The sequence below is a fragment of the Pleurodeles waltl genome, chromosome 12 (assembly GCF_031143425.1).
Source record: "Pleurodeles waltl isolate 20211129_DDA chromosome 12, aPleWal1.hap1.20221129, whole genome shotgun sequence".
NCBI lineage: Eukaryota > Metazoa > Chordata > Amphibia > Caudata > Salamandridae > Pleurodeles > Pleurodeles waltl.
The window spans coordinates 114,737,866-114,757,635 of NC_090451.1; the positions used below are offsets into that span (position 1 = coordinate 114,737,866).

Genomic DNA, 19,770 nt, shown 5'->3' on the forward strand with positions numbered 1-19,770 from the left:
ATAGAACCAGGAATCTTGTGTTTTTACTGAATAATATCAATAGTTCATAATAATAAATAATTAATGGTACCTCACATGCCGAAAACAGTCCCAGTGCACAGTGTGTTAGTCAATATGCCTTAAGTGTGAGGGGTCTAATGGCAGATTAACTTGGAGAACATTATGTCACTGGCCACTGATGGGGTAACGACAAGGACAAAATGAGCCACTGATGGCACTGACTCAAAAACTGTGGCAGAGACACCACCTGCCTGTCACTAACAGGCCACCGTCAGGAACTGCTATAAATGATCCTACCACAGAGATGCAGCCTGGCCCCTGCCGGTGAAAGGCACTTGTGTCACTAAACCTACCAACAAGAGGCCGTGACGTCGCTACGAATCAGAAACAATGATGTCACTAAACCTGCCAATAAGAAGCTGTGATGTATTTATTGGCATCAAGAGACCATTTCAAAAGTGAACCTGTCCCTCAGAGGAAGTGATGTCACTGAGAGACAATGTAACCAGTGCCCCGTGACCTCAAAACGTGTGACCAATCACTACCACACATCGCCTCCACGTATCTCGGCTTTTGTGTTTTCTTCAATGTGAAGCCTGGTGTGTGTTGTACATCCTCCCTTTCAGTGTCACGAGAAGATGCTACATGAGCAAGGTTGGTTAGCTCAGTCGGTTAGAGTCTGATGTTTTGATAGCTCAGTTGGTTAGAGTCTGGTGTTAATACCGCCATTGTTTGATCTCAGTGCGAGGAAGAAAATGCCTCCTTATGCCCCCCACCCCCCTCTATAATGTCTCGTTTCAAAGGAAAGTTCTTGCAACGCGCTGCTACCTTTCCGTCTTCAAAACAGAAAAAAAAAAACAGATTCCCGCCGAGGAGACAGAAAAACAGCTTCACGATTAGGAGATGTATGTAACCTCAGTTGGGTAGCTGACAAGACCAATAAGGTTACGGGTGTCATACCTGTACGTCACCCTCATATGTTTTGTCTAGTTTTTGCTTGTGTTCATTTTTGCTTAACCTACGCCCTCTGCAAGCAGACCCATCGTCAGTAGCTAGTATGGTGGATACATATCTGGCCCAGGACACGTGAGTCCAGTCCAGGTCAGCTGACTGGTGACGCCAGTGTTTGATGGGTGAGGAGTGGGTGTTAGCACGGCCCTTGGGTAGGGGCTGCCTCATTACATGCCCAGCAGGACACTACATCCCTGCCAAAATCCAAACAAAAAGACACGTGCAAACTGTGGAAAACGAAACAAAACAAACAGGATACCACATAGTCCATCAGGCTCTATAGTCAGTCAGCAGGATAGCAGTGAGTACATGGACAGATGATGTTGGCTGACTAGGATATCTCCATTCACCTTCATAATTTAACCATAATGGTTCAGGACATAGACGCTGGCTCGCACAGATCAGTGACATTCTGGCAGCATACCGGGTGGAATCATGTCCCTCATCTGGAGCTGATCCACTCTGCTGAGGATGATTTGTGGTTGGTGTCAATAGTTCAAAACAGGGCGCGTCAGGAGTGTTGGTGTTGCTTGAGGCCCTAAAGACAGTCTTGGCGTGCTGTGACCTGTTGGACTCTGTATTACATGGCACGGTTTCTTCCTGGAATCCCATGTTTAAAAGGTTTTATTATAAACCAGTAGTGCATGTTTCTAATTTGGTGGTGGGCCAGCCTTGAACCAGCAGAATCAGAGCCTCCTTTCCTGACATAGCATACAAAATTGTGTTAAGAATTTTAGATTCTATTAAGGACACGGAGACCAGGATTATCCCACCCAGTAAATACATTGAATTAAAATGTTATTTACACAATTTGGTTTGTGATGCAAGCATATTTCCCACCCTTGAAATTACTGGTTTTAATATACTTGTCTCCTCATGTTTTTTTTTTTTTTTTTAGAATCTGATTCCAAAAAAGGGTTTAGTTTTGGTGGAACATCCTTTTTTCTTTTTGGCAAGCATGAATCCTTGGTTGATGTTCCTTGCGGTCAGGAGACTGTTTCTGGACGTGGGCACTGAATGGTATAGCCAGTATACAAAGAAAGAGGAAGTCAGATGATGCCTCACCAGTTTATAGACTATGTTGGTCTGCTATTCGTGGTCATGGGAGGCGGGGTTCACAGCCTCAATAAGTGTTTACTGCTTTTTTATTGGCTGCTGTTCTTTTTAGTAGGAAAGATTGAGAAGCGTAATCCTCGCCTCCGTGTCCTCAATAGAATCTAAAATTCTTAAGGCAAAGCTAGAAAAATTTGTAAACTCCAGTTGCTACAAAATGTTACATTGCGGTGAGCCATCTTCAACTGACCCTAATATTTGCCACAGCAAAACCGGCATTCTGGAAATTGTATTTTTTCGCTCTTAAAAGTGTATGAATGTGCTGAAAACATGTCAATTCGAAAGACGCATATGGATAAAAAAACACTAAGGCTGACTGAAGGTGTGGTAAGGTGGCACTTAACCACTGTGCACTTTGTAATTCTGTAGTACACATTGACAAGAACTGCTTGCCAGTTGTCTGCAATAATACAACGACAAAAATAAATATAGAAATCATGGTCTTTAGAGAATGGGATTCTTCTATGAACAGTCTCCTGCCTCTGACTGCATGAAGCATTGCTGGCTCAGTGGTAGAATTCTCCCCTGCCATGCGGGGGGTCCGATTTCAATTCCTGGCTAATGCACGTTTGTGTTTGTACATTTATTTTTATTATGTAAATTCTGAAGTATTTTCAAAGATTACAAATGAGCCTAAACACACATTTGTGCAAACTGAGCGCGCTGCATCAATTGTTCATGTGTGAACTAGAACAGTTCACTGGGTCCTTCATTGGAAGCAGCTGCAGGGGCTCCTGCCCGCCCCTGGTGTTTCACGTGGAAATGTTCACCCATCATGCCACGTCTTTAACTCTTTGTATACAATCGGCTTTAATACACTGTCCTCCGGGCTTTAAATGCACCGGTGCTCGCAGGTACTGAGTACAGGCACTTTTTTTTCTCCTCCTGAGTACCGGTACTCATAGTGGCAGCCGAGCCAACCTTTAGAGATTAGGCATGCACTTGCATCAACCACGCCGGATCCAATTGCTTCACAATACACAGATAATCCAAATGTTTATTCTGTAGTTGGAACATTGGAACAACATCAAAGAACAGAATGTGAATGACTGCTGTTTGCAACTCTTGTGTTTTCGTTCTGTTTTATAGTGTGAAGTGCATCCTTGTGCCATCTTTTTATTGCCAACATTTTTTTATAATTCTTCCTAACTGCTGCATTATTTATGTCAAAAGCCTTTACACGAATTTCATACAACCATAAAATTGAAACTACTGGCTAAGAAACTAGTCAGTATGTGGGCCAGAACCTGTCCAAGTGCTGCCATCTATGCTCTGGCACTCCTCTGCAGGTCTGTGCACCCTCAGATATCCTGGTCTTGTCGGTGAACACTGCTTCACCCCTATGAGAAGCCCAACTAACTATACACTCATCTGGATCACATGAGCAATACATCCTGCACATATAAACTCCTCCTGAAATGTTGACGAGCCCCTGGACAGGTGCTTAAGGAAATCAAACCTCCCCTTGACCTTGATCTGTGATTAGAACAGTAGGATTTCCCCTCCATCAATCCCTTTCCAACTTGTCCTGTATAATCAGTCTTCCTCGCCCAAGGACTAGTCAAGGGACCACCAGCAAGCTACCTTCACTCCAAGCTCCTCAATTGTGGCCATTTGTAATGATTGTGGAACACTCTATGCTTTCTTGAGACAAAATAGACAAACTTTGGCCTAAGACCTCATCATCTGACATTCAAGAGAACCCACCTGGCAGAGGTTGAGCCACCTTCATAAAATTCAGTGAAGTGCAATTACCCCTGGAATTGAAACCTGCAATGACAAAGCCACTGAACGGTGCCAACCCTGTGTCACTGCCACACAACATAGATTAACAATAAGACTTAAATCCAAAGTGCTCCCCAGTATCGACTGAAATGCGCCTTTACAACCCCCTCCCGAAGAACCCCAGAGATTACCTTGAAGAGTAGGTCATTTCCTTAGCAATGTGTAGCTTTGTGGTGCTTGAGATAATCAGTTAATGCTGACAGTGCGGCCACAATTCACATCCACACTGTACAATGTGGTGACACACGGTCCTTGTCCTTTGTTACAGAACCAAACCGGAAAGGCTCTCACTACACCGTCTCTGTGGCGCAATCGGTTAGCGCGTTCGGCTGTCGAGCCCACCCAGGGACGAGACTAGTTTTACCAGATCTCACATGGAAATCCATTTCCTTTTCATCTCTAAACTACGTGTAAGACGACGACTCCTCTTACAGCACAGAGGAATACCAAAGTAGCATTTAGCATCATCACATAATATTGCCCAAAGGATCATTTACGTCATTCTATCAGATTTGCGTGAGAAGTAACGTGTCCACACAATAATAAAGAGTGGTGACTGCTCCTTATTGCATCGTGAATCATATGGTGACAGCATGAGCAGCACCTCCTAAAACACTAAATTCTATCTAGACCTGTAATTGACTGTTTCGCAGATGCAGGGGCATATTTATACTCCGTTTGCGCCGAATTTGCGTCATTTTTTTAGACGCAAATTCGACGCAAAACTAACTCCATATTTATACTTTGGCGTTAGACACGTCTAGCGCCAAAGTTCATGGAGTTTGCGTCATTTTTTTTGCGTGAACACCTTCCTTGCGTTAATGATATGCAAGGTAGGCGTTCCCGTCTAAAAAAATGACTCCGATGCATATGCGTCTTATTTATACTCCCGGGCAAAAAAGACGCCCGGGAGTGGGCGGGTCAAAAAAACCTGCGTTAGCGCTGGTTTTTAACGCCTGGGTCAGGGCAGGCGTTAAGGGACCTGTGGGCTCAGAATGAGCCCAGAGGTGCCCTCCCCTGCCCCCAGGGACACCCCCTGCCACCCTTGCCCACCCCAGGAGGACACCCAAGGATGGAGGGACCCACCCCAGGGACATTAAGGTAAGTATTTTTTTTGTGGCATAGGGGGGCCTGATTTGTGCCCCCCTACATGCCACTATGCCCAATGACCATGCCCAGGGGACATAAGTCCCCTGGGCATGGCCATTGGGCAAGGGGGATGACTCCTGTCTTTGCTAAGACAGGAGTCATTTCAATGGGGGTTGGGCATCGTAAAAAAATGGCGCAAATCGGGTTGAGGCGATAATTTTGCCTCAGCCTGACTTGCCCCATTTTTGGACGCCCAAACGCCATTTTCCCCTACGCCGGCGCTGCCTGGTGTACGTCGTTTTTTTTCACGCACACCAGTCAGCGCCGGCGGCTACCGCCGGCTAACGTCATTGAATAAATACGGCGCCCGCATGGCGCTTCAGAATGGCGTTAGCCGGCGCTAATTTTTTTGACGCAAAACTGCGTTAGCACAGTTTTGCGTCAAAAAGTATAAATACGGGCCGCAGTTTCCTGGAGCTGCCTATGGTGCAGTTCACCTGCCGCACCAGGGCAGGAGATTTCTACTGGGTGTAGCACAGCGACATCTGCAGGCCATTTATGGAATTGGCACCGCTTAGAAAAGTTTATAAATGCAAAGCACAGTAAAAATATGATTGACAAGTACAGGAAAAACAAAAAGGGGGTTATAAATCTGGTCCTCGATACAACAGTGAATGGAGGAGAGAGGGAAAATGCGGTGATTGAATTGATTTGCTACAGAATAGAAAAGTGGTCGGAGTCTTGGCGTGGACTCAACATAAGATTCTGTGCAAATAAGAAATAAATGTGACGTGTAATGTGGCCGAGTTCGCGCTGCCTCCAGCTTTTTTTAATATAACGCGAACGTTATAAACCTGCAAACTATAGCGCGAGCTCGGTCCAATGGTATTGGAGCTCTTTACGTGAGCATCAGATTACACAAGGTCAGGTTGTTTTTTGTTGTTGTTGTCGTTTTAGTCACAAATTGAGTGATTTTGTTCAGAATCACAGCTTTGAAGGGAGTGGTGGTTGAGCCTTGAGGGTCGGAGTTGACTAGCAAGGACAACCAATCCTATTCTTTTTCAAGAAATATGGATGTTGGTGAATGCAGTATTTTACAGAAACACACACCATGCAAAGCAAAACACTCGACGAGGATGGGATTCGAACCCACGTGTGCAGAGCACAATTGATTAGCAGTCCATCGCCTTAACCACTCGGCCACCTCGTCCACGGTACACTGACCTTTACCAGCTCTCTATATCTGGTGACGGACAGTAGAGGTGTGTGACATGCGGTAGGTATAGAACAAAGAATCTTGTGTTTTTACTGAATAATATAAATAGTTCATAATAATAAATAATTAATGGTACCTCACATGCCGAAAACAGTCCCAGTGCACAGTGTGTTAGTCAATATGCCTTAAGTGTGAGGGGTCTAAGGGCAGATTAACTTGGAGAACATTATGTCACTGGCCACTGATGGGGTAACGACACGGACAAAATGAGCCACTGATGGCACTGACTCAAAAACTGTGGCAGAGACACCACCTGCCTGTCACTAACAGGCCACCGTCAGGAACTGCTATAAATGATCCTACCACAGAGATGCAGCCTGGCCCCTGCCGGTGAAAGGCACTTGTGTCACTAAACCTACCAACAAGAGGCCGTGACGTCACTACGAATCAGAAACAATGATGTCACTAAACCTGCCAATAAGAAGCTGTGATGTATTTATTGGCATCAAGAGACCATTTCAAAAGTGAACCTGTCCCTCAGAGGAAGTGATGTCACTGAGAGGCAATGTAACCAGTGCCCCGTGACCTCAAAACGTGTGACCAATCACTACCACACATCGCCTCCACGTATCTCGGCTTTTGTGTTTTCTTCAATGTGAAGCCTGGTGTGTGTTGTACATCCTCCCTTTCAGTGTCACGAGAAGATGCTACATGAGCAAGGTTGGTTAGCTCAGTCGGTTAGAGTCTGATGTTTTGATAGCTCAGTTGGTTAGAGTCTGGTGTTAATACCGCCATTGTTTGATCTCAGTGCGAGGAAGAAAATGCCTCCTTATGCCCCCCACCCCCCTCTATAATGTCTCGTTTCAAAGGAAAGTTCTTGCAACGCGCTGCTACCTTTCCGTCTTCAAAACAGAAAAAAAAAACAGATTCCCGCCGAGGAGACAGAAAAACAGCTTCACGATTAGGAGATGTATGTAACCTCAGTTGGGTAGCTGACAAGACAAATAAGGTCACGGGTGTCATACCTGTACGTCACCCTCATATGTTTTGTCTAGTTTTTGCTTGTGTTCATTTTTGCTTAACCTACGCCATCTGCAAGCAGACCCATCGTCAGTAGCTAGTATGGTGGATACATATCTGGCCCAGGACACGTGAGTCCAGTCCAGGTCAGCTGACTGGTGACGCCGGTGTTTGATGGGTGAGGAGTGGGTGTTAGCACGGCCCTTGGGTAGGGGCTGCCTCATTACATGCCCAGCAGGACACTACATCCCTGGAAAAATCCAAACAAAAAGACACGTGCAAACTGTGGAAAACGAAACAAAACAAACAGGATACCACATAGTCCATCAGGCTCTATAGTCAGTCAGCAGGATAGCAGTGAGTACATGGACAGATGATGTTGGCTGACTAGGATATCTCCATTCACCTTCATAATTTAACCATAATGGTTCAGGACATAGACGCTGGCTCGCACAGATCAGTGACATTCTGGCAGCATACCGGGTGGAATCATGTCCCTCATCTGGAGCTGATCCACTCTGCTGAGGATGGTTTGTGGTTGGTGTCAATAGTTCAAAACAGGGTGCGTCAGGAGTGTTGGTGTTGCTTGAGGCCCTAAAGACAGTCTTGGCGTGCTGTGACCTGTTGGACTCTGTATTACATGGCACGGTTTCTTCCTGGAATCCCATGTTTAAAAGGTTTTATTATAAACCAGTAGTGCATGTTTCTAATTTGGTGGTGGGCCAGCCTTGAACCAGCAGAATCAGAGCCTCCGGGCCTGACATAGCATACAAAATTGTGTTAAGAATTTTAGATTCTATTAAGGACACGGAGACCAGGATTATCCCACCCAGTAAATACATTGAATTAAAATGTTATTTACACAATTTGGTTTGTGATGCAAGCATATTTCCCACCCTTGAAATTACTGGTTTTAATATACTTGTCTCCTCATGTTTTTTTTTTTTTTTTAGAATCTGATTCCAAAAAAGGGTTTAGTTTTGGTGGAACATCCTTTTTTCTTTTTGGCAAGCATGAATCCTTGGTTGATGTTCCTTGCGGTCAGGAGACTGTTTCTGGACGTGGGCACTGAATGGTATAGCCAGTATACAAAGAAAGAGGAAGTCAGATGATGCCTCACCAGTTTATAGACTATGTTGGTCTGCTATTCGTGGTCATGGGAGGCGGGGTTCACAGCCTCAATAAGTGTTTACTGCTTTTTTATTGGCTGCTGTTCTTTTTAGTAGGAAAGATTGAGAAGCGTAATCCTCGCCTCCGTGTCCTCAATAGAATCTAAAATTCTTAAGGCAAAGCTAGAAAAATTTGTAATCTCCAGTTGCTACAAAATGTTACATTGCGGTGAGCCATCTTCAACTGACCCTAATATTTGCCACAGCAAAACCGGCATTCTGGAAATTGTATTTTTTCGCTCTTAAAAGTGTATGAATGTGCTGAAAACATGTCAATTCGAAAGACGCATATGGATAAAAAAACACTAAGGCTGACTGAAGGTGTGGTAAGGTGGCACTTAACCACTGTGCACTTTGTAATTCTGTAGTACACATTGACAAGAACTGCTTGCCAGTTGTCTGCAATAATACAACGACAAAAATAAATATAGAAATCATGGTCTTTAGAGAATGGGATTCTTCTATGAACAGTCTCCTGCCTCTGACTGCATGAAGCATTGCTGGCTCAGTGGTAGAATTCTCCCCTGCCATGCGGGGGGTCCGATTTCAATTCCTGGCTAATGCACGTTTGTGTTTGTACATTTATTTTTATTATGTAAATTCTGTAGTATTTTCAAAGATTACAAATCAGCCTAAACACACATTTGTGCAAACAGAGCGCGCTGCATCAATTGTTCATGTGTGAACTAGAACAGTTCACTGGGTCCTTCATTGGAAGCAGCTGCAGGGGCTCCTGCCCGCCCCTGGTGTTTCACGTGGAAATGTTCACCCATCATGCCACGTCTTTAACTCTTTGTATACAATCGGCTTTAATACACTGTCCTACGGGCTTAAAATGCACCGGTGCTCGCAGGTACTGAGTACAGGCACTTTTTTTCTCCTCCTGAGTACCGGTACTCATAGTGGCGGCCGAGCCAACCTTTAGAGATTAGGCATGCACTTGCATCAGCCGCGCCGGATCCAATTGTTTCACAATACAGAGAGAATCCAAATGTTTATTCTGTAGTTTGAACATTGGAACAACATCAAAGAACAGAATGTGAATGACTGCTGTTTGCAACTCTTGTGTTTTCGTTCTGTTTTATAGTGTGAAGTGCATCCTTGTGCCATCTTTTTATTGCCCAAATTTTTTTATAATTCTTCCTAACTGCTGCATTATTTATGTCAAAAGCCTTTACACGAATTTCATACAACCATAAAATTGAAACTACTGGCTAAGAAACTAGTCAGTATGTGGGCCAGAACCTGTCCAAGTGCTGCCATCTATGCTCTGGCACTCCTGTGCAGGTCTGTGCACCCTCAGATATCCTGGTCTTGTCGGTGAACACTGCTTCACCCCTATGAGAAGCCCAACTAACTATACACTCATCTGCATCGACGAGCAATACATCCTGCACATATAAACTCCTCCTGAAATGTTGACGAGCCCCTGGACAGGTGCTTAAGGAAATCAAACCTCCCCTTGATCTGTGATTAGAACATTAGGATTTCCCCTCCATCAATCCCTTTCCAACTTGTCCTGTATAATCAGTCTTCCTCGCCCAAGGACTAGTCAAGGGACCACCAGCAAGCTGCCTTCACTCCAAGCTCCTCAATTGTGGCCATTTGTAATGATTGTGGAACACTCTATGCTTTCTTGAGACAAAATAGACAAACTTTGGCTTAAGATCTCAGCATCTGAAATTCAAGAGAGCCCACCTGGCAGAGGTTGAGCCACCTTCATAAAATTCAGTGAAGTGCAATTACCCCTGGATTTGAAACCTGCAATGACAAAGCCACTGAACGGTGCCAAACCTGTGTCACTGCCACACAACATAGATTAACAATAAGACTTAAATCCAAAGCGCTCCCCAGTATCGACTGAAATGCGCCTTTACAACCCCCTCCCGAAAAACCACAGAGATTACCTTGAAGAGTAGGTCATTTCCATAGCAATGTGTAGCTTTGTGGTGCTTGAGATAATCAGTTAATGCTGACTGCGCGGCCACAATTCACATCCACACTGTACAATGTGGTGACACACGGTCCTTGTCCTTCGTTACAGAACCCAACCGGAAAGGCTCTTACTACACCGTCTCAGTGGCGCAATCGGTTAGCGCGTTCGGCTGTTAACCGAAAGGTTGGTGGTTCGAGCCCACCCAGGGACGAGACCAGTTTTACCAGATCTCACATGGAAATCCATTTCCTTTTCATCTCTAAACTACGTGTAAGACGACGACGACTCTTACGGCACAGAGGAATACCAAAGTAGCATTTGGCATCATCACATAATATTGCCCAAAGGATCATTTACGTCATTCTATCAGATTTGCGTGAGAAGTAATGTGTCCACACAATAATAAAGAGTGGTGACTGCTCCTTATTGCATCGTGAATCATATGGTGACAGCATGAGCAGCACCTCCTAAAACACTAAATTCTATCTAGACCCGTAATTGACTGTTTCACAGATGCAGTTTCCTGGAGCTGCCTATGGTGCAGTTCACCTGCCGCACCAGGGCAGGAGATTTCTACTGGGTGTAGCACAGCGACATCTGCAGGCCATTTATGGAATTGGCACAGCTTAGAAAAGTTTATAAATGCAAAGCACAGTAAAAATATGATTGACAAGTACAGGAAAAACAAAAAGGGGGTTATAAATCTGGTCCTCGATACAGCAGTGAATGGAGGAGAGAGGGAAAATGCGGTGATTGAATTGATTTGCTACAGAATAGAAAAGTGGTCGGAGTCTTGGCGTGGACTCAACATGTGATTCTGTGCAAATAAGAAATGAATGTGACGTGTATTGTGGCCGAGTTCGCGCTGCCTCCAGCTTTTTTTAATATAACGCGAACGTTATAAAGCTGCAAACTATAGCGCGAGCTCGGTCCAATGGTATTGGAGCTCTTTACGTGAGCATCAGATTACACAAGGTCAGGTTGTTTTTTGTTGTTGTTGTTGTTGTCGTTTTAGTCACAAATTGAGTGATTTTGTTCAGAATCACAGCTTTGAAGGGAGTGGTGGTTGAGCCTTGAGGGTCGGAGTTGACTAGCAAGGACAACCAATCCTATTCTTTTTCAAGAAATATGGATGTTGGTGAATGCAGTATTTTACGGAAACACACACCATGCATAGTAAAGCAAAACACTCGACGAAGATGGGATTCGAACCCACACGTGCAGAGCACAATGGATTAGCAGTCCATCGCCTTAACCACTCGGCCACCTCAGACCGACCTTTACCAGCTCTCTATATCTGGTGACGGACAGTAGAGGCGTGTGAAATGCGGTAGGTATAGAACAAGGAATCTTGTGTTTTTACTGAATAATATAAATAGTTCATAATAATAAATAATTAATGGTACCTCACATGCCGAAAACAGTCCCAGTGCACAGTGTGTTAGTCAATATGCCTTAAGTGTGAGGGGTCTAATGGCAGATTAACTTGGAGAACATTATGTCACTGGCCACTGATGGGGTAACGACACGGACAAAATGAGCCACTGATGGCACTGACTCAAAAACTGTGGCAGAGACACCACCTGCCTGTCACTAACAGGCCACCGTCAGGAACTGCTATAAATGATCCTACCACAGAGATGCAGCCTGGCCCCTGCCGGTGAAAGGCACTTGTGTCACTAAACCTACCAACAAGAGGCCGTGACGTCGCTACGAATCAGAAACAATGATGTCACTAAACCTGCCAATAAGAAGCTGTGATGTATTTATTGGCATCAAGAGACCATTTCAAAAGTGAACCTGTCCCTCAGAGGAAGTGATGTCACTGAGAGACAATGTAACCAGTGCCCCGTGACCTCAAAACGTGTGACCAATCACTACCACACATCGCCTCCACGTATCTCGGCTTTTGTGTTTTCTTCAATGTGAAGCCTGGTGTGTGTTGTACATCCTCCCTTTCAGTGTCACGAGAAGATGCTACATGAGCAAGGTTGGTTAGCTCAGTCGGTTAGAGTCTGATGTTTTGATAGCTCAGTTGGTTAGAGTCTGGTGTTAATACCGCCATTGTTTGATCTCAGTGCGAGGAAGAAAATGCCTCCTTATGCCCCCCACCCCCCTCTATAATGTCTCGTTTCAAAGGAAAGTTCTTGCAACGCGCTGCTACCTTTCCGTCTTCAAAACAGAAAAAAAAAACAGATTCCCGCCGAGGAGACAGAAAAACAGCTTCACGATTAGGAGATGTATGTAACCTCAGTTGGGTAGCTGACAAGACCAATAAGGTCACGGGTGTCATACCTGTACGTCACCCTCATATGTTTTGTCTAGTTTTTGCTTGTGTTAATTTTTGCTTAACCTACGCCCTCTGCAAGCAGACCCATCGTCAGTAGCTAGTATGGTGGATACATATCTGGCCCAGGACACGTGAGTCCAGTCCAGGTCAGCTGACTGGTGACGCCAGTGTTTGATGGGTGAGGAGTGGGTGTTAGCACGGCCCTTGGGTAGGGGCTGCCTCATTACATGCCCAGCAGGACACTACATCCCTGCCAAAATCCAAACAAAAAGAGACGTGCAAACTGTGGAAAACGAAACAAAACAAACAGGATACCACATAGTCCATCAGGCTCTATAGTCAGTCAGCAGGATAGCAGTGAGTACATGGACAGATGATGTTGGCTGACTAGGATATCTCCATTCACCTTCATAATTTAACCATAATGGTTCAGGACATAGACGCTGGCTCGCACAGATCAGTGACATTCTGGCAGCATACCGGGTGGAATCATGTCCCTCATCTGGAGCTGATCCACTCTGCTGAGGATGATTTGTGGTTGGTGTCAATAGTTCAAAACAGGGCGCGTCAGGAGTGTTGGTGTTGCTTGAGGCACTAAAGACAGTCTTGGCGTGCTGTGACCTGTTGGACTCTGTATTACATGGCACGGTTTCTTCCTGGAATCCCATGTTTAAAAGGTTTTATTATAAACCAGTAGTGCATGTTTCTAATTTGGTGGTGGGCCAGCCTTGAACCAGCAGAATCAGGGCCTCCTTTCCTGACATAGCATACAAAATTGTGTTAAGAATTTTAGATTCTATTAAGGACACGGAGACCAGGATTATCCCACCCAGTAAATACATTGAATTAAAATGTTATTTACACAATTTGGTTTGTGATGCAAGCATATTTCCCACCCTTGAAATTACTGGTTTTAATATACTTGTCTCCTCATGTTTTTTTTTTTTTTTTTAGAATCTGATTCCAAAAAAGGGTTTAGTTTTGGTGGAACATCCTTTTTTCTTTTTGGCAAGCATGAATCCTTGGTTGATGTTCCTTGCGGTCAGGAGACTGTTTCTGGACGTGGGCACTGAATGGTATAGCCAGTATACAAAGAAAGAGGAAGTCAGATGATGCCTCACCAGTTTATAGACTATGTTGGTCTGCTATTCCTGGTCATGGGAGGCGGGGTTCACAGCCTCAATAAGTGTTTACTGCTTTTTTATTGGCTGCTGTTCTTTTTAGTAGGAAAGATTGAGAAGCGTAATCCTCGCCTCCGTGTCCTCAATAGAATCTAAAATTCTTAAGGCAAAGCTAGAAAAATTTGTAAACTCCAGTTGCTACAAAATGTTACATTGCGGTGAGCCATCTTCAACTGACCCTAATATTTGCCACAGCAAAACCGGCATTCTGGAAATTGTATTTTTTCGCTCTTAAAAGTGTATGAATGTGCTGAAAACATGTCAATTCGAAAGACGCATATGGATAAAAAAAAAAACTAAGGCTGACTGAAGGTGTGGTAAGGTGGCACTTAACCATTGTGCACTTTGTAATTCTGTAGTACACATTGACAAGAACTGCTTGCCAGTTGTCTGCAATAATACAACGACAAAAATAAATATAGAAATCATGGTCTTTAGAGAATGGGATTCTTCTATGAACAGTCTCCTGCCTCTGACTGCATGAAGCATTGCTGGCTCAGTGGTAGAATTCTCCCCTGCCATGCGGGGGGTCCGATTTCAATTCCTGGCTAATGCACGTTTGTGTTTGTACATTTATTTTTATTATGTAAATTCTGAAGTATTTTCAAAGATTACAAATGAGCCTAAACACACATTTGTGCAAACTGAGCGCGCTGCATCAATTGTTCATGTGTGAACTAGAACAGTTCACTGGGTCCTTCATTGGAAGCAGCTGCAGGGGCTCCTGCCCGCCCCTGGTGTTTCACGTGGAAATGTTCACCCATCATGCCACGTCTTTAACTCTTTGTATACAATCGGCTTTAATACACTGTCCTCCGGGCTTTAAATGCACCGGTGCTCGCAGGTACTGAGTACAGGCACTTTTTTTTCTCCTCCTGAGTACCGGTACTCATAGTGGCAGCCGAGCCAACCTTTAGAGATTAGGCATGCACTTGCATCAACCACGCCGGATCCAATTGCTTCACAATACACAGATAATCCAAATGTTTATTCTGTAGTTGGAACATTGGAACAACATCAAAGAACAGAATGTGAATGACTGCTGTTTGCAACTCTTGTGTTTTCGTTCTGTTTTATAGTGTGAAGTGCATCCTTGTGCCATCTTTTTATTGCCAACATTTTTTTATAATTCTTCCTAACTGCTGCATTATTTATGTCAAAAGCCTTTACACGAATTTCATACAACCATAAAATTGAAACTACTGGCTAAGAAACTAGTCAGTATGTGGGCCAGAACCTGTCCAAGTGCTGCCATCTATGCTCTGGCACTCCTCTGCAGGTCTGTGCACCCTCAGATATCCTGGTCTTGTCGGTGAACACTGCTTCACCCCTATGAGAAGCCCAACTAACTATACACTCATCTGGATCACATGAGCAATACATCCTGCACATATAAACTCCTCCTGAAATGTTGACGAGCCCCTGGACAGGTGCTTAAGGAAATCAAACCTCCCCTTGACCTTGATCTGTGATTAGAACAGTAGGATTTCCCCTCCATCAATCCCTTTCCAACTTGTCCTGTATAATCAGTCTTCCTCGCCCAAGGACTAGTCAAGGGACCACCAGCAAGCTACCTTCACTCCAAGCTCCTCAATTGTGGCCATTTGTAATGATTGTGGAACACTCTATGCTTTCTTGAGACAAAATAGACAAACTTTGGCCTAAGACCTCATCATCTGACATTCAAGAGAACCCACCTGGCAGAGGTTGAGCCACCTTCATAAAATTCAGTGAAGTGCAATTACCCCTGGAATTGAAACCTGCAATGACAAAGCCACTGAACGGTGCCAACCCTGTGTCACTGCCACACAACATAGATTAACAATAAGACTTAAATCCAAAGTGCTCCCCAGTATCGACTGAAATGCGCCTTTACAACCCCCTCCCGAAGAACCCCAGAGATTACCTTGAAGAGTAGGTCATTTCCATAGCAATGTGTAGCTTTGTGGTGCTTGAGATAATCAGTTAATGCTGACAGTGCGGCCACAATTCACATCCACACTGTACAATGTGGTGACACACGGTCCTTGTCCTTTGTTACAGAACCAAACCGGAAAGGCTCTCACTACACCGTCTCTGTGGCGCAATCGGTTAGCGCGTTCGGCTGTTAACCGAAAGGTTGGTGGTTCGAGCCCACCCAGGGACGAGACTAGTTTTACCAGATCTCACATGGAAATCCATTTCCTTTTCATCTCTAAACTACGTGTAAGACGACGACTCCTCTTACAGCACAGAGGAATACCAAAGTAGCATTTAGCATCATCACATAATATTGCCCAAAGGATCATTTACGTCATTCTATCAGATTTGCGTGAGAAGTAACGTGTCCACACAATAATAAAGAGTGGTGACTGCTCCTTATTGCATCGTGAATCATATGGTGACAGCATGAGCAGCACCTCCTAAAACACTAAATTCTATCTAGACCTGTAATTGACTGTTTCGCAGATGCAGGGGCATATTTATACTCCGTTTGCGCCGAATTTGCGTCATTTTTTTCGACGCAAATTAGACGCAAAACTAACTCCATATTTATACTTTGGCGTTAGACACGTCTAGCGCCAAAGTTCATGGAGTTTGCGTCATTTTTTTTGCGTGAACACCTTCCTTGCGTTAATGATATGCAAGGTAGGCGTTCCCGTCTAAAAAAATGACTCCGATGCATATGCGTCTTATTTATACTCCCGGGCAAAAAAGACGCCCGGGAGTGGGCGGGTCAAAAAAACCTGCGTTAGCGCTGGTTTTTAACGCCTGGGTCAGGGCAGGCGTTAAGGGACCTGTGGGCTCAGAATGAGCCCAGAGGTGCCCTCCCCTGCCCCCAGGGACACCCCCTGCCACCCTTGCCCACCCCAGGAGGACACCCAAGGATGGAGGGACCCACCCCAGGGACATTAAGGTAAGTATTTTTTTTGTGGCATAGGGGGGCCTGATTTGTGCCCCCCTACATGCCACTATGCCCAATGACCATGCCCAGGGGACATAAGTCCCCTGGGCATGGCCATTGGGCAAGGGGGATGACTCCTGTCTTTGCTAAGACAGGAGTCATTTCAATGGGGGTTGGGCATCGTAAAAAAATGGCGCAAATCGGGTTGAGGCGATAATTTTGCCTCAGCCTGACTTGCCCCATTTTTGGACGCCCAAACGCCATTTTCCCCTACGCCGGCGCTGCCTGGTGTACGTCGTTTTTTTTCACGCACACCAGTCAGCGCCGGCGGCTACCGCCGGCTAACGTCATTGAATAAATACGGCGCCCGCATGGCGCTTCAGAATGGCGTTAGCCGGCGCTAATTTTTTTGACGCAAAACTGCGTTAGCGCAGTTTTGCGTCAAAAAGTATAAATACGGGCCGCAGTTTCCTGGAGCTGCCTATGGTGCAGTTCACCTGCCGCACCAGGGCAGGAGATTTCTACTGGGTGTAGCACAGCGACATCTGCAGGCCATTTATGGAATTGGCACCGCTTAGAAAAGTTTATAAATGCAAAGCACAGTAAAAATATGATTGACAAGTACAGGAAAAACAAAAAGGGGGTTATAAATCTGGTCCTCGATACAACAGTGAATGGAGGAGAGAGGGAAAATGCGGTGATTGAATTGATTTGCTACAGAATAGAAAAGTGGTCGGAGTCTTGGCGTGGACTCAACATAAGATTCTGTGCAAATAAGAAATAAATGTGACGTGTAATGTGGCCGAGTTCGCGCTGCCTCCAGCTTTTTTTAATATAACGCGAACGTTATAAACCTGCAAACTATAGCGCGAGCTCGGTCCAATGGTATTGGAGCTCTTTACGTGAGCATCAGATTACACAAGGTCAGGTTGTTTTTTGTTGTTGTTGTCGTTTTAGTCACAAATTGAGTGATTTTGTTCAGAATCACAGCTTTGAAGGGAGTGGTGGTTGAGCCTTGAGGGTCGGAGTTGACTAGCAAGGACAACCAATCCTATTCTTTTTCAAGAAATATGGATGTTGGTGAATGCAGTATTTTACAGAAACACACACCATGCAAAGCAAAACACTCGACGAGGATGGGATTCGAACCCACGTGTGCAGAGCACAATGGATTAGCAGTCCATCGCCTTAACCACTCGGCCACCTCGTCCACGGTAGACTGACCTTTACCAGCTCTCTATATCTGGTGACGGACAGTAGAGGTGTGTGACATGCGGTAGGTATAGAACAAAGAATCTTGTGTTTTTACTGAATAATATAAATAGTTCATAATAATAAATAATTAATGGTACCTCACATGCCGAAAACAGTCCCAGTGCACAGTGTGTTAGTCAATATGCCTTAAGTGTGAGGGGTCTAAGGGCAGATTAACTTGGAGAACATTATGTCACTGGCCACTGATGGGGTAACGACACGGACAAAATGAGCCACTGATGGCACTGACTCAAAAACTGTGGCAGAGACACCACCTGCCTGTCACTAACAGGCCACCGTCAGGAACTGCTATAAATGATCCTACCACAGAGATGCAGCCTGGCCCCTGCCGGTGAAAGGCACTTGTGTCACTAAACCTACCAACAAGAGGCCGTGACGTCACTACGAATCAGAAACAATGATGTCACTAAACCTGCCAATAAGAAGCTGTGATGTATTTATTGGCATCAAGAGACCATTTCAAAAGTGAACCTGTCCCTCAGAGGAAGTGATGTCACTGAGAGGCAATGTAACCAGTGCCCCGTGACCTCAAAACGTGTGACCAATCACTACCACACATCGCCTCCACGTATCTCGGCTTTTGTGTTTTCTTCAATGTGAAGCCTGGTGTGTGTTGTACATCCTCCCTTTCAGTGTCACGAGAAGATGCTACATGAGCAAGGTTGGTTAGCTCAGTCGGTTAGAGTCTGATGTTTTGATAGCTCAGTTGGTTAGAGTCTGGTGTTAATACCGCCATTGTTTGATCTCAGTGCGAGGAAGAAAATGCCTCCTTATGCCCCCCACCCCCCTCTATAATGTCTCGTTTCAAAGGAAAGTTCTTGCAACGCGCTGCTACCTTTCCGTCTTCAAAACAGAAAAAAAAAACAGATTCCCGCCGAGGAGACAGAAAAACAGCTTCACGATTAGGAGATGTATGTAACCTCAGTTGGGTAGCTGACAAGACCAATAAGGTCACGGGTGTCATACCTGTACGTCACCCTCATATGTTTTGTCTAGTTTTTGCTTGTGTTCATTTTTGCTTAACCTACGCCATCTGCAAGCAGACCCATCGTCAGTAGCTAGTATGGTGGATACATATCTGGCCCAGGACACGTGAGTCCAGTCCAGGTCAGCTGACTGGTGACGCCGGTGTTTGATGGGTGAGGAGTGGGTGTTAGCACGGCCCTTGGGTAGGGGCTGCCTCATTACATGCCCAGCAGGACACTACATCCCTGGAAAAATCCAAACAAAAAGACACGTGCAAACTGTGGAAAACGAAACAAAACAAACAGGATACCACATAGTCCATCAGGCTCTATAGTCAGTCAGCAGGATAGCAGTGAGTACATGGACAGATGATGTTGGCTGACTAGGATATCTCCATTCACCTTCATAATTTAACCATAATGGTTCAGGACATAGACGTTGGCTCGCACAGATCAGTGACATTCTGGCAGCATACCGGGTGGAATCATGTCCCTCATCTGGAGCTGATCCACTCTGCTGAGGATGGTTTGTGGTTGGTGTCAATAGTTCAAAACAGGGTGCGTCAGGAGTGTTGGTGTTGCTTGAGGCCCTAAAGACAGTCTTGGCGTGCTGTGACCTGTTGGACTCTGTATTACATGGCACGGTTTCTTCCTGGAATCCCATGTTTAAAAGGTTTTATTATAAACCAGTAGTGCATGTTTCTAATTTGGTGGTGGGCCAGCCTTGAACCAGCAGAATCAGAGCCTCCGGTCCTGACATAGCATACAAAATTGTGTTAAGAATTTTAGATTCTATTAAGGACACGGAGACCAGGATTATCCCACCCAGTAAATAC

The 19,770-nt window shown here is 45.0% G+C and overlaps 4 non-coding genes across 4 annotated transcripts; 1 reads left to right on the forward strand and 3 right to left on the reverse strand.

The window, feature by feature from the left end:
- Positions 1–6,126: 6,126 nt before the first annotated feature.
- On the reverse strand, positions 6,127–6,208 carry TRNAS-GCU (transfer RNA serine (anticodon GCU)). The gene has a single exon. It is a non-coding gene; the product is annotated as a tRNA-Ser (tRNA).
- Positions 6,209–11,530: 5,322 nt separating this feature from the next.
- Positions 11,531–11,614, reverse strand: TRNAS-GCU (transfer RNA serine (anticodon GCU)). The gene has a single exon. It is a non-coding gene; the product is annotated as a tRNA-Ser (tRNA).
- A 4,268-nt stretch (positions 11,615–15,882) lies between these two features.
- On the forward strand, positions 15,883–15,956 carry TRNAN-GUU (transfer RNA asparagine (anticodon GUU)). The gene has a single exon. It is a non-coding gene; the product is annotated as a tRNA-Asn (tRNA).
- Positions 15,957–17,822: 1,866 nt separating this feature from the next.
- TRNAS-GCU (transfer RNA serine (anticodon GCU)) lies at positions 17,823–17,904 on the reverse strand. Its single transcript has one exon. It is a non-coding gene; the product is annotated as a tRNA-Ser (tRNA).
- Positions 17,905–19,770: the final 1,866 nt, after the last annotated feature.